General features: G+C 42.4%; 1 long non-coding RNA gene across 1 annotated transcript in view; it reads left to right on the top strand.

The window, feature by feature from the left end:
* The window catches only part of LOC146810644 (uncharacterized), a 68,870-nt gene that overhangs the window by 15,468 nt on the left and 39,212 nt on the right, over window positions 1-14,190 (top strand). The window contains exon 2 of the long non-coding RNA XR_014965710.1: window positions 3,120-3,320. This is a non-coding gene — a long non-coding RNA (uncharacterized LOC146810644). The remainder of the gene's footprint in view (window positions 1-3,119; window positions 3,321-14,190) is intronic.

Raw genomic sequence — 14,190 nt, 5'->3', positions numbered from 1 at the left:
CCTGGCTAAACAATGACTCTGACCCCATTATCAATCTCCTCACCTCACAGGTCTTCCCAATCCCGCAAGGATCGTGGTGGATTAGCTGATCTATGCCTAAAAGCCTTCCTCACAGCTGAATTCTCTACCTTCGAATATCTAGGAGTTGATCTCTCATCCTAAGATTACAACCCTATCGAATTTCATGTCATCTGTCACCCACCAGGTGAAAAAAACACAATTGTTTGAGGATTTAACAGACCTAATAATGCAAAAGTCCCTGAAGGACTCCACAGACATTATACCAAGAGACCTAAACTTGCACTTGAATGATGCCAAAGATACAGCAGTACAAGCCTTATCTACCCTCCTTAAAAACGAAAGATCTCAATCAACACAGCAAAAAACCAACCAACACTAAAAACTCTACCTTCGACGTAAACAGTCCCAACCCTAATACCATCATATCCCTCCAGTCCATTCAACTCACAAATTGGACCGACCACCACCTATTTCTATTCGATCTCAATGTCAACCAACCTAAGCTTCGCACCCAAACTAATCACCCTTAACACTAGGCGAGGAATATGCACCAAATCCCTCAAACAGAGTTACAATCCTTAATCAGTTCCCAAATTCTACCTCCTCCCGACCTTACCTTTGCCTCTGACTATAATACAAAAATGGCAGAACTTCCTGACACTGTTGTCCCATTAAAACAAAAAAAAATCAAGCAGTATTCCCTCCAGATCCTGATTCAATAAAGACCTTAATAAAGACAACAACACAGACTGGCTGAAAGAACCTGGAGACAATAATCCTCACTGACCCATCTCTCTCTCCTCCGATCTGAATGCCTAAAATACAAACAACATATCTACAGAGGAAATCATCTTTCTTCCAAACTCAACTTGACTGTTCCAGAAACAGACCTAAAGACCTTTTCAACAACAGCAAACAGCAACCCTCCTCTTTCCACAACATCCAACTGATGACTCTGTTCAGTGCTGTGAAGAATTTGCCAAATGTTTTTCTGAAAATATAACAAGCATCACTGGACCCCTCCACCTCCTCACCCCACACTAAAGATTCCCCTTCTGCCAAAGATGATCCCCCCACTGCCACACTTCCAACCAATGATGGTCAACATTCTGGGCCAAATCTGAAAATATGTCTGAAGAAGTCATCAAAATACTTGCATGCATGAAGCCGACATCACATCTCGTTGACCCTCTTTCGTTAAAAATCTGAGGCATATCTCCTCAACATGGACTAACATCCTCCTTATCTAGCGTCTCTATGCCGGCCTCCCTTACACTCGGCCAAGTCACCACCCAACCCCATAAACAAAATATGCCAACGCAAATGACTTTAATATTTACAGTCCTATAATCAACCTCCCCCTCCTTGCCAAAACTATTGAAAATGGTGTGCTGTCACAACTTAACAACCACATTGAAAAATTCAACCTTCACAACACCGTTCAATCTAGGTTCAGGAAAGGCCACAGACTGCAATCCTCAACATCATGGATTACCTACACAGATCTCTAGACGATGGCCAGGCCTGCCTCAATATCCTCTTGAACCGCTCCATGGCCTTACAAACAGTCAACCTCAAAATTCTCTTAAACACCCTCTCATAACGTGCAGACATCAATGGTACTGTCCTTCAGTTGTTCGCCTCAAACCTGAACCATCAATCTCACTGTATCAAACAAAACAGTTCCACCTCACCAGCAGTATCAGTCTCACAAGGAGTTCCCCAAGGATCAATCCTGTCCCCTGCCTTGTTCATCCTATATGGAACCCCTTCCAGTGATCATGAAACAAGCCAGAATTGCCTATCATCTCTATGCAGATGACACCCAACTCTAAATTAAAATCTTGTAATCTAAAGAACTCAATCACCTAAACAACACTCCCTCCATGGTACAATCCTGGCTGACCAACAACCACTTAAAGCTCAACCCCAGAAAAACCAAACTCCTTGTTATACAGCAAAAAGGAAGGTCCTATCCTGCCCACAATTGGCTTCACAACCTAACTGCATTAAACTGTAAACTATTTATCTCCAGCTCTGTTACGTCACTAGGGATTACACGACAAAAACCTGAACATGAAAGACCATATCAATGCCTCAACAAAAAGTGCCTTCCAACCGTTGAGATGTCAACAAAAAAATGAAGCCCTTCATCCCCCTTGAAGACCTAAAGACAGTAGTGCTATCCCTAGTCCTCCCCAAGGTACCCCAAAAATTCACCCTAGCCCTATGGAATCTAAACTCAACGCAGCAGCTAGATTTCTCTCTGTGGAGAACCACTATGATCACATCACTCTCACACTTTAAAAACTCAACTGGCTACCAATCGAAGTGAGAAGTATTCTCAAAATGGCCTGTATTGCCCACAAAGCTCTCTACACTGAAAAATAAAACTACCTCGCAAACAAACTATCAAAAGCTGGCCGAAAGAGGCCTTTACAAGCTCAAACGCTCTACTCCTGATTCTGCCCAAATTTAAGAAAGAAAAATCACTCACTTGTTTGTTCTCCTGAAATGCACCTAGAATTTGGAATGCACTGGCGCCAGGATGTATGTAACACTCAATAATTCCTACACTTCAGAATTTTTTTTATTACTTCTCCTCAACAAATACCAGAACCCTTCCTCCTAAAATAATTAACATCCGTGGATACACTTCCCCCTCAACCCTCAAAAAGCCTGACCATCTCTACCTCTGAAAATAACTGTGCATTTATTACTCCTACCTCTGTAACAGCCTACCATCACTACCTTCAAACTATATCGTCTACCTACTACACCATCTATTGCATATTTCTACCATGTATTTTTCTCTTATGTATTACTTATAAATGTTGCTGTGTAAAATCTGTAAAGCGCTCTGATACCTTTGGGTCAAGTTCGCACTATATAAAACTCGAAAAATAAAATAAAAAACAAATAAAATACTTTTATGAAAAAAAGCGCTATAATGTGGTCAATGCTGGACCCGTCATAGCGCTCTAAAAAAAAAAATAAGCAGGAGTGAAAGAGATAGACTGCAGAGACATGCACTCAATAGGAGTGTATGTAAAAAATAAAAAAGGAGAACCTTTATTAAAGGAGAACCTGCATTGCAGGAGCCTGCAGTGGATGGGCATTGTCCACCAGAAGCAGTACATGGTCCAGACTCCACGGCAGCATGAAGACTTGAAGTCCAGGAATATGGAGGCGAGAGAGGAGGTGGCGCTGACCAATAGTAAGCAAGGACACAAGAGTGATGTGGGAGCCAGCCAATGGTGACTAACATGACGTGGGATCCACGTGGGAGCCAACCAATGGTAAGTAATGGGTTGAATCTAAGGCCCTTTTAAGATTTTGTTTTAATACAACAAATACAAAATGGAGGCTCAGTGATGAAAGTATTAGCCTAGGGTCACACAATTTGGTGAAGCAGGGAAGCCACAATAGTTCAGAAATTGTCCAGTTTCACACTGGGCAGTTCAGCCACTAGATGGGTATGCCATCAAATTCAATGCTTTCTTCTTAATTCTTGGTAGAGGAGATGAGAGTGTGGGTGGCAGGCAGAATCCACAATTTTATTTTGGCAGTTTCATATACCATTAATCTTGCCTATGGACATACTATTGCTTCACAACATGCACAAACTGGTTGTAAGAAACTGGATTGTTAGTTGGCGGGATGAGAATGGGAGGTCACTAAATAAACTCGTGCTCAACCCTCTGGTAGCTATGGGACAGAGCAGCCAGGCTTAACTTGGAGGCGATTTGTATAGTATGTATTCACTACTCAAACAGTAATACAGTAATACAGTGAAAACAAAATACAAGAGAAATCCCAAACCGATTTAAAAAATAGAGAATATTTTAATAAATAAAATGACACAAAAAGAACAAAAAATTCAATTAGTAGAACCGGAACTATGAATGTTTGTTTAAAGTTTGTATTCTATCTTGTATGCTGTTATGGCCTGTAACATGCAGACCACCCGTAAATCCAGCAACAATGTAACTCTTCTATACACACAGAATCACTCAAAAACAACACATAGATTAGCATACAGTCACTTCAAAGATGTTATACTATACAATATTCAAAATAAATCTCAATTAATTGATCCACAGAATATTTTAATCATTACACTTCAAATAATATATCATTAACCAAAAACAATATTTTTCAGCAATACACTTTATTTACCACAAGGATTTGTATACCTTTGTCAGTAACCCTCTACCACTAAAAATAGTTCTATCAGTTCAAAATAGTTCTATCAGTAAAACCAAGGTCCATGTTTGGTGGCAAAAGTCCTACCAAAGAGTAAATGAACGAATTGTAATTCCATTTTCGTAGGCCCGCAGTAGAGGACAATTAAAACGGTTGATACTCATTTCAGTGGACAAAAGGTTGGTCACAGTTCATGTTCCTTAAAACCATTAGATGAATAATGTTAACTTGGATGCTTGAGTCTAGTCAATCTCATAGTTGTCTACCATTAAAAAAGAAACGATAAATAAACAAAATTGGATACCAAAAAGAACAATTAGAGATCATTACATATCCTCAAATAATATCTCATATTCTCAGAATCCCCATAAACAAACTTAAGGAGTCAAACAAATATCATGTATGCTGAATGGCCTATATGTTATAAACATCTATACAATCGAATAACAATGATTATCATGATCCTAATAATGTCTCAATGTAATTCATGCTAACAGAGATGTATGAAATAAACAAACATTGAATGGCACATATAATCAACCTGGGCAGTTCAAGTGTCCTGTAACATCAACAAAATATTTGACCAACTGTTCATGGATCAGTGTTACAAACTATCCACAAAACTTTTGAAGGATCTCTGAAACACTATCTGTAGCTATTCCATGATTTTCTAAATTAACAAATCAATAATCTCACATCTGGCAATCTGGAAAATGTCCATATCAATTTATGAGTTCTTATAACACCCTAAAAGGTGACTGATGGCATCTACAACTATAGAGGAGTCTAAATGCATTGACATCCTTTTGCCCAAACTCAATAAACCGGAAAGAAAGGATAAAGAAAAACAAATTCAAATCTAGCATCAATGATATACTGTCAAGATGGCTAACCTGGTTGCTTTACCCAGAATTACTAAAAAAGTACAGTATATTGAAAAATCTTAAAGGGATGATAGAGTTACCTTCACATAGCGGGCACCCATCCCATTTCACATAGCAATCCATGGTCATACCATATTGAATTCAACGTATCGAATGTGAAATACGTTGCACAACTGTTCGAAACAGAAAGGAACCCGAAAAGAAACCTGGAAGGTGGGAAACCTCAGCTATATCGAGCTCAGAGAAAGGAGTCCTTAATGAGGAGACACAAGTATAGTCATGAGCAGTTAGGATGCCATCCATAAGTCTACTGGAGGAAAAGTGGCTTGGAAACAGCTGGGTACCAAAGCTGCCTAAAAAGCATCTCTGACACCTGTAAAGTCAAAAAGCCTCATGGGTACTGATCTAGGACTATGGCTCGCCAAAAGATCTGCCGCTACCAGAAGTCTACTGGACTGCTCATCCGCAAACTTCTAGTGTCTGGTGCAGGAGATCGGGCAGAACTTCAAGACCGATCTATGCATCCAGAGGTCTGCTGTCATGGCCTGCAAGTGGCCAGCGAGGCTTACCTGGTCTGGCTGTTTGAAGACAGCAACGTGTGCACCATCCACGTGATGAGGGTCACTATTATGTCCAAGGACATTCTGTTGGCCTGTCGTACCTGAGGCGAGAAAGCCTAAGGGGAGAGCAAATCGGCACTAACACCCTCCATACACCAAAATGGCTCTTTTAGGAGTCACCACCATTTCACATACAAACTGCTCATATCGGCCTTCAGCGTGTGATCCATGTTTGGGGTAGGGGGTGCTGTGGGTACGTACAAGTACTTGTTAACTTATACCAGCACTCAGAAACTAGAGCACACCTTTTATTTCACATTGAATGAACATTATTTGAAGTTGTCATTGTTCATTTAGTAAACAGCTTTGTTTAGCTAGTGCAGGGGTCTCCAACCTTTTCGGTAATAGTAATTACTTATGTTCAATGAAAATAATTCAGAGCTACTCATGTTGTAATACTGAGCATATCAAACAAGATTATATTAATGGCCACCCATGCAAGATTACCAGGTGTAATCATCTCAATGCTTTGTGCAGGGTGGACAGCAGTAACGAGAAAAAGGCTCTATAAATTTGGAATGGCTTTACATGGCTAATACATGACAGCCGTAGTTGCAACACTCCATGATTGAGCTTTAAATATATTTTGGAAATTCAACCATTTTTCTCCATACATATGCTTATGAACTCTGAAAATACACTCATTTACGTCTCCTATACAGGCTTCTCAGTTTGGGGATATATATATATATATATATACATATATATATTACCTACTGGCAGTCGCCAGTAGGTAGTTATAGTTAGGACCTATTTTCCATAGGAAATCCGCAACATTCTATTTGGAGTAACGTTGGTGTCGATTGATGAATCTTCACGAAATTTTCGAAACTTTTGGCCAGCTCCGGTCCGCTCCTATCCTGAAAATTTCACGGTGATTCGTCAAGCGGGGGCCGAGAAAAAAGGGGGGTCCCAAAATGCATTTTCCCCATGCATTTTCCCATAGGACCTGTTGACGCAGCTACAGCCCGAACTGCTGAACGGAATTACACCAAATTTGGCAAAGAGGTAGTCCTCAGTTCAGACTCGTGCCTTTTGCTTACATGGTGTAAATCTGTTCTGTAGTTCCTGAGAAAAACAAAAGTAAAATCACATATATATCTGGGCGGAGCCTAACCTCACATCTCATTGTGAGATCTGATTGGCTGTCAGCACTTCATCCAAGAAGTGTTGGCAGCCATCTTGGGACCAATATACATGATAGCACCTCATTAAAAAGCATTGCAGTTAATAGAAGGTTTTAAGACTTTAGTTACATTATAAATCATTTGTTGATGGTACCATACTCATTTTAGGAATTGTGGTGTGTTCTAAGGTGATTTTACCATGTGAAAAAGCCTTCTGCTGTGATATCATTAATCATGTTTGAGAGAAAACAATTTTCTCATGCTTTTCCCACAGAGGTTTGGAAGGTGATCTATAAGCTAAACTGAGAGCATATTTTCTGTAAATTCACATTATCTTTCTCAGTCATGTGAGAATAAAGTCTGACATTCTCAGTAAAACATGTACATCCAACAAGGGCAGAGACTGTCAGTTGATTCCTTTGTGTTCTACTGCAGCTTCCCAGAGTATTCTAAAGAACAACTAGAGCGCTAACAGTCCTACTTATGACAAACGTATGGCACACCTGAAGCCATCTTGGTTGGAATAAAGTGGTAACTCTTAAAACATTTAATTTAAAAAGGAATAAAATGAGGGGGTTCATTTTGCCATAGAAAGTATGATTAGTGCTGCAGAAAGAAAAATTAGGGCACATTTTGAGTGACTTCTCAAATCCTCTTCTATTTCACTAAAAAATTCTGAAATGCAGACTGAAACGTGCACTTTCAATACCAGCAGCAGACGTCCCTGGTGAGCAGTAGCTTTACTACAGTGATCTAATAAGCAACTAGAGTGCTAACATTCTGAATTTATGGCAAATGTGTGACACATCTGAATGCCTTCCTGATGGAATCAAAGTAAAAAACTGAAAGAATTTCTTACTGAGGAGACTGTAGTAAATGAGGAAATTAGGAAACATCATAACAAATAAGTCTCCCAAAATGGCCACCAGAGACAAAAGAGCCTAAATGTAGCACAAATATCACCCAGATGTAGCCCAAGTATAGCCCAATGACAGAATGTCCCAGAGTGATCTAACGAACAACTAGAGCGCTAACAGTCTTACTTATGACAAAAGTATGGCACACCTGAAGCCATCTTAATTGGAATAAGGTGGTAACACTTAAAACATTTAATTTACAAAAGAACAAAATGAGGGGGTTCATTTTCCCTTAGAAATTATGATTAGTTCTGCAGAAAGAAACATTAGGGCACATTTTGACTTCTCAAATCCTCTTTTATTTCATAAAAAAATTCTGACATGCAGACTGAAACATACACTTTTAATACCAGCAGCAGACTTCCGTGGTGAGCAGTAGCTTTACTACAGTGATCTAATGAGCAACTAGAGTGCTAACATTCAGAATTTATGGCAAATGTGTGACATATCTGAATACCTTCTTGATGGAATCAAAGTAAAAAACTGAAAGCATTTCCTACTGAGGAGACTGCAGTAAATGAGGAAATTAGGAAACTTCATAACAAAGAAATCTCCCAAGATGGCCACCAGAGACAAAAGAGCCCAAATGCAGCACAAATATCACCCAGATGTAGCCCACATGTAGCCCGATGACAGAAGTGTGCAAAACACTTATTTTTTGTGTATTTGCAGTTTTATATAGTGCAGACTTGTCAGGTATTAGAGTGCTTTACATGAGCATTGGTTGCATCACACAAGATCAAATTAATTTTGGTTGTAGACATGGGGAGATTAAGTGATTTGACCAGAATCACAGAATGTTGAGCTGAATGAGAAACTCCAACCTGGTTCCCCAGTTGCAAAGTCTGCAGCTCTGGAAGTAACACCACATCATCTTCCCTAGGTGCAACATTTAATCAAGTGGTCAACTGGATAAAAAAACATAAAGATTACAAATAATTGAAAAGTTCTTTGTCGCTATTTGAAAACTCAGAAAATATGTCCTCATTTTAGTTTTTTAGAGCACTAACCATAATTTTGATGCAAATAAGACCCTCTCATATATGTAATTTCTAAAGGAAATACTCTAGGTATTACAGTTTTAATTACATCAAGATGACGTCAGGCGTTCTACACTTTTGTAATAAATATAGAATGTTAGCAATCTAGTTGTTCATTGGGATACTGTTGAGAGGCAGAGGCCAGGGGCACGGACTCTGAAAATTGAAGGCAGGTAGGAGAGTGCAGAGGCAACAATTTGACCACACTGGGCAGGCAGGAAGGGCAGTGGCAGCACAATAGACTATGGAGGGCAGTGGAAAGGGGGGCAGGGGCACCAACCAACAATACAGGACTGGCAAGAGAGGCTGTGGCAATATAATAGACTATTGTGGGCAGAAGGAAGAGGCAGTGGTAGTACAACCATACATGCCAACAGACCCGTTTCAGCCAGGAAACGTCCAATGTTTTTAAGCTCAAATGGGCTTTATTTGATCTGTCTCCTGTCTACAATCTCCTCTTTTTCAATGTAACTCAAAGGGGAAAATCAATACCCCAGTTTTTTTTCTAAATCTCCCTCTTACCAAGTTGAAAATGTTCGCAAGTATGGTACATTGGATCATGGTAGGCAGGAGGAATTGGGGTAGGGACATGGACTCGGATAACAGAGGACAGGAGGGACATGGAGAGGTGCACCAAACTGACCCTACAGGGCAGGCATCAGGGTTTGCAGCAGCACAATACACCACACAGTGCATGCGGGACGGGAGTGCAGCACAACAATCCATAGAAAGCAATAGGGAGGGGACAGGACCATGCACATGGAACAGCGAACAGAGGGGAAAGAGGCAATAGTAGCTAGCTGACCATAATGGACAGACAGGAGAGAAAGCTGCAGCATAACAGACCATAAAGGGCAGGAGGGACGGATCAGGGGCATTACAATGGAAGACAAGCCAGGAGGGAGGGAATAGGGGTCTGCACATGGAAACAGAGGGCTGGGGGCAGGGGGCAGGGCAGGAGCAGCAAGATGACCATGGAGGTCAGGCAGGATGGGCACTAGAAACAAGACACACCATGGAGAGCAACAATGAGACTATGATGGCATACACACAGACCATGGAGGGAAGGTGGGAGGGGGTCAGGGGTAGCAAGCTGACCACACAGGGAAGGTGGGAGGGGCCATGGCAGCAAAGAAGACCATGCATGGCAAGCAGGAGGGTTAGTGGCAGCACAATGGCTATGATGGGCAAGAAGGAGGGTGCAGGGGCATGCACAAAGGACCATGGAGGATAGAAGAGAGGGTCAGGACCTGGGCACAGACAAGAGAGTGCAGGGGAAGGGGCCTCACAACAGACCGCGCGGGGCAGGCAGGAGCAGAGACGTTTTAATGCATGGGCAAAGTGTGCTCTGGCCCAGGGCCCCAGCCTTTCAGGGGGCCCCCTGACAGTCAGCTCCATTCTCCAGAGTTTTGCCCTAATGACCTTGAATATTTCCTAAACAGTTTGTTTTAAATTCTGTTTGCCTTTCATTTATTTCTTATGTACCTGATGTGTGAGAGTCTAGTACAGCCATTTTGCAGAGAAATTTTGTGTTTATGTTTCATGCAATATACATAAAAACGTTTATTTTAGATCAAAACAAGGCCTAACATATAAGAAATGGGAGGGCGTCACAGAGATTATTTGCAGTAATATTGGAGATCTGCTGCTGTGTTACAATATTGAAAACACACATAACTATCCCTGAATATTAGATGTAAACACATTCAGGGCCTTATTTATGAGAAGTGGTGCATCGCTGTGTGAAAACAGGGATGCGTCACTTCTTAGTGCGTCCTCGTTGATGGATGTGTCATATTTACTGTATGACGCATCATGTCGCAAGGAGTTACAGATATGTCAGTATTTCTGACGAATCTGTATGCGCAAAAGTGATGCATTGCTGGGGTGTGTCTGAAAATAGACGCAACTCCAGCAATGCGTCCTTTCACATGGGGCAAGCCCCATGTGAAAGGGCCTGCATCAGTCTTATGCCTGCTGTGTGGCAGGTGTAAGATATTGACGCAATGGCGTCCTAGAAGTGGCGCACAGTTCTCATAGATTTTAATGCACCACTTCTACGAGGCATTTTGCGGGGCAACACCCACCCTGCATACATTATGCTTGGCGCAGGTATAATGCGGTGCAGGGGTTACAAAGTGATGCATCTGCCTAGATGCGTCACTTTGTAAATAGGGCATAACATTGCACATATTTTATGCTGCCGGTGCGTCACAAAAAGTGACGCACCAGCGGCATAAAAGTGAAGCAAAGCCTCATAAATAAGGCGCTTAGAATTTGGACGAGTGTTCCTTTGCACTGTTAGGGACCTAATGAAATGAAATTGTGTATTTAATAAAGCGCGCAGCTACTCAGACTAGAGTGTCCTGGCGCATGACAGTGGGAGGAAAACATGCGTAAAAGACCCATCAGTTATCAAAAAGCCAGGTTTTCAAGTTCTTTCATGAAAGAGAGTAGGTCTGTGGTTAGTCTCAGAGACTCAGGGAGGCTATTCCACAATTTTGGGCCTAGAAAGCCGTGGGATCTGCCTCCAATGCGGGCACTGCATATTTTAGGCATGATGGCCAGGTTGGCATTGGAAGAATTTAGGGGTCTAGCTGTTGTGTAGCGATTAACGCGCTTATTTATGTAGCCGGCTCCTAAGCCATGGAAAGCTTTAAAGAAGATGGTCATCGCTATGAAGCCGATCCGTTCTTTTATGCGGAGAGACTTAAGAATAGGGGTCATACTAGATCTGGGTTTAGGTCTCAGGATGGCTCTGGCCGCCGCGTATTGTACCACTTGTAGGCGCTGGATAAGGGATTTGGGAAGACAGAGGTACAAGCTGTTGACATAGTCAAGCTTTGATGTCACCAGAGTCTGCACCACGATCTTTCTGCTCTCAAGCGGTAACAGTGGCAGGAGGTTTTTTTAGCATCCAGAGTATGCCAAAGCAAGTGCCATTTAGATTTTGAATTTGAAAGCACATGGAGAGTGTCTTGTCTATGACAATTCCTACTTTTTTGACTTTCTCCTTTTCAGCGGGCGGGGGCGGCAGATCTTTTGGCCACCAAGCGCTCCAGTCAGGCGTTTATGGATTACCAAAGAAAACAACTTCAGTTTTGTCAGGATTGCACTTCAGCTGATTGATCTTAAGCCAGTTAAAAACCTTTGTGAGGCAAGACCTAATCATTGCCCCGTCAAAGTCGGTTCCTTTTTCACACGTAAAAAACAGCTGAGTGTCATCAGCATAGGAAACAATTTTGGCGCCCTCTTCCTCTACCAGAAATGCAAGGGGGATAGATATATATTAAAAAGGGTAGGACTGAGAATGGAGCCCTGAGGGACACCTACATTCATGGCCGAAACTGGGGATGAGAAAGGGGGGAGCCAGATGTCCTTAGATCTATTTGCCAAGAAGGATGACATCCATGTTAAGGCGGCCCCCCCCCCAGACCGATGTTAGCAAGTCTCTCCAGGAGCCTCTCATGTGGGACCATATCGAAGGCCGCCGACGTATCGAGCAATATCAGAACAGTCTTGCCTCCCTGGTCCAGCTTACCCTTGAGAAATTCAGTCACTTCCAGCAGAGCGGACTCCTTACTGCCGTTAGCCCTAAAACCGGATTGGGACTCATGAAGGAGCTTCCCATCTTCAATGTGTTTTTGGAGGGCCTTGTTTACATGCTTCTCTAGTACTCTGGAGAGGGTCGGAAGAAGGGAGATTGGCCTGTAGTTGGCAGGGTCCGTCGGTTTGGCGTTAGCCTTTTTTATCAGTTGAAGAATCTTAGCATTCTTCCATAATTTCTGCATGTTGCCTGAGGAGAGAGAAGCATTAAAGAGCTGGTTTACTGTGGGGTTTATGGTGGGAGCTAATAGGTTCAAGATATTCCCTGGACATGGGTCAGTAGGAGAGCCAGACTTAATGCTTTGGAGAGGGGTCAGTGACTCTTCAAGCTGAAACTCAGGGAAAGCTAGTAAAGATGGAGGATCCAAGAGGTGAAATTTGCTATTAGAACTAAGGTAGAAGGTCAGTTCTTCCTCTGAGATGTTAGTGAAGGCTTGTTGGATCATGGAGATCTTTTTGTGGAAGAATTCAACTATTTACTTAGACCATTCTTCAGTGCATGGCCCTTCCTTTGTGCCGGCTCTCAGGGCAGTAAAGGATTTAACTATGCTAAAGATTTCCTTACTCTTATTTTGGGCATTTTAAAGTTGTGAACGATTTGGTCTAGGGTATGGCCCTTCTCATGGGTGGCCAAAGAAACAGATGGAAACATGTTGCAGGCCTGCAGCGCCTCCAACAAGGTAATTGTTTGAGGGTCTTTGCCATTGTCCATATGTATATTGAAATATCCCAGAATGAGGCAGTTGTTGTATTTTAAGGCCAGGGAGGTGGTGGCTGTATTAAGCATAGTAATAACATTTCCAATTGCACTGGGAGGTCTGTAAATCAGAAATCCAGCTATGCTATGATGGGGGGATAAGGTACAGCAGAAGCCTAAGCAGTCTAGTTTTTTATTGTAAATTATGGCAACACCTCCCTCCTTCCCATTTGATCGGTCCCTCCTAAGAATGTTATAACCCGTAGGGATGGCCGAGGTGATAGTAGGGTTGGAGGCGTCAGACAGCCAGGTCTCAGTGAGAAATAAAAGATCAGACTGTTTAAAAGGGTGGCCTTTAAGTCCTCTGTTTTCTTATTGTTTTTACACTTATTGTTGCGTGGGAAGATATTGGGTGCGATTTTCCTGGGCTGGAGGAGAGTCCAGTTGCACTTATTGCATCGAAAGTCTACCTCCAACCTCGGATCAGCGGCTGTACAGTGACATAATGGTAGCCACCTAAGGCTAAGCAGTTTTTCCCTATTGCAATATAGTGGAAGAAACTCACCGGAGGGGAACTTGGCAGCATGGCCGGCGCCCAACGCCTCCGGGCGCAGACAGGCTTACCTTCGGTGCCAGCGGCGCACCCGCTGTGCACGTCCACTTAGCGCGTCCGTTTGCATCGGGAATATATAGGCTAATGCCTGTGATGCAAACTGGATCGCCAACGCAGCTGAGGAAGCGGAAACTGCATAGGCATAAGTGAGGAGCCCGATAGTAGCCCCAGCCCTCCGCAACATCGGCGTATCAGCTGCGGCGGACCAGGACTGGAGGAAAAGCGAGATGCGAATCGAAGCAGCTAAGGAGGTGTAGGCAAGCAGAATCAAGTAAAGTGCAAGTGCGCATAGGTAGGAGAAATTGTTAAAAAGCACAGCGTAATTCAGCCAGACATATACAATTTAAAAAGTAATAAAAACCTAGTAGCAGGGCAGGAAACACTAAATCCTACAGCTATCAGCTGCACGCATCCGTTTGCATCGGGAATATATAGGCTGATGCCTATGATACAAACTGG

The sequence above is a fragment of the Triturus cristatus genome, chromosome 7 (assembly GCF_964204655.1).
Source record: "Triturus cristatus chromosome 7, aTriCri1.1, whole genome shotgun sequence".
NCBI lineage: Eukaryota > Metazoa > Chordata > Amphibia > Caudata > Salamandridae > Triturus > Triturus cristatus.
The sequence above is the reverse complement of the archived record's forward strand: the minus strand, read 5'-3'. Positions and strand labels throughout refer to the sequence as shown.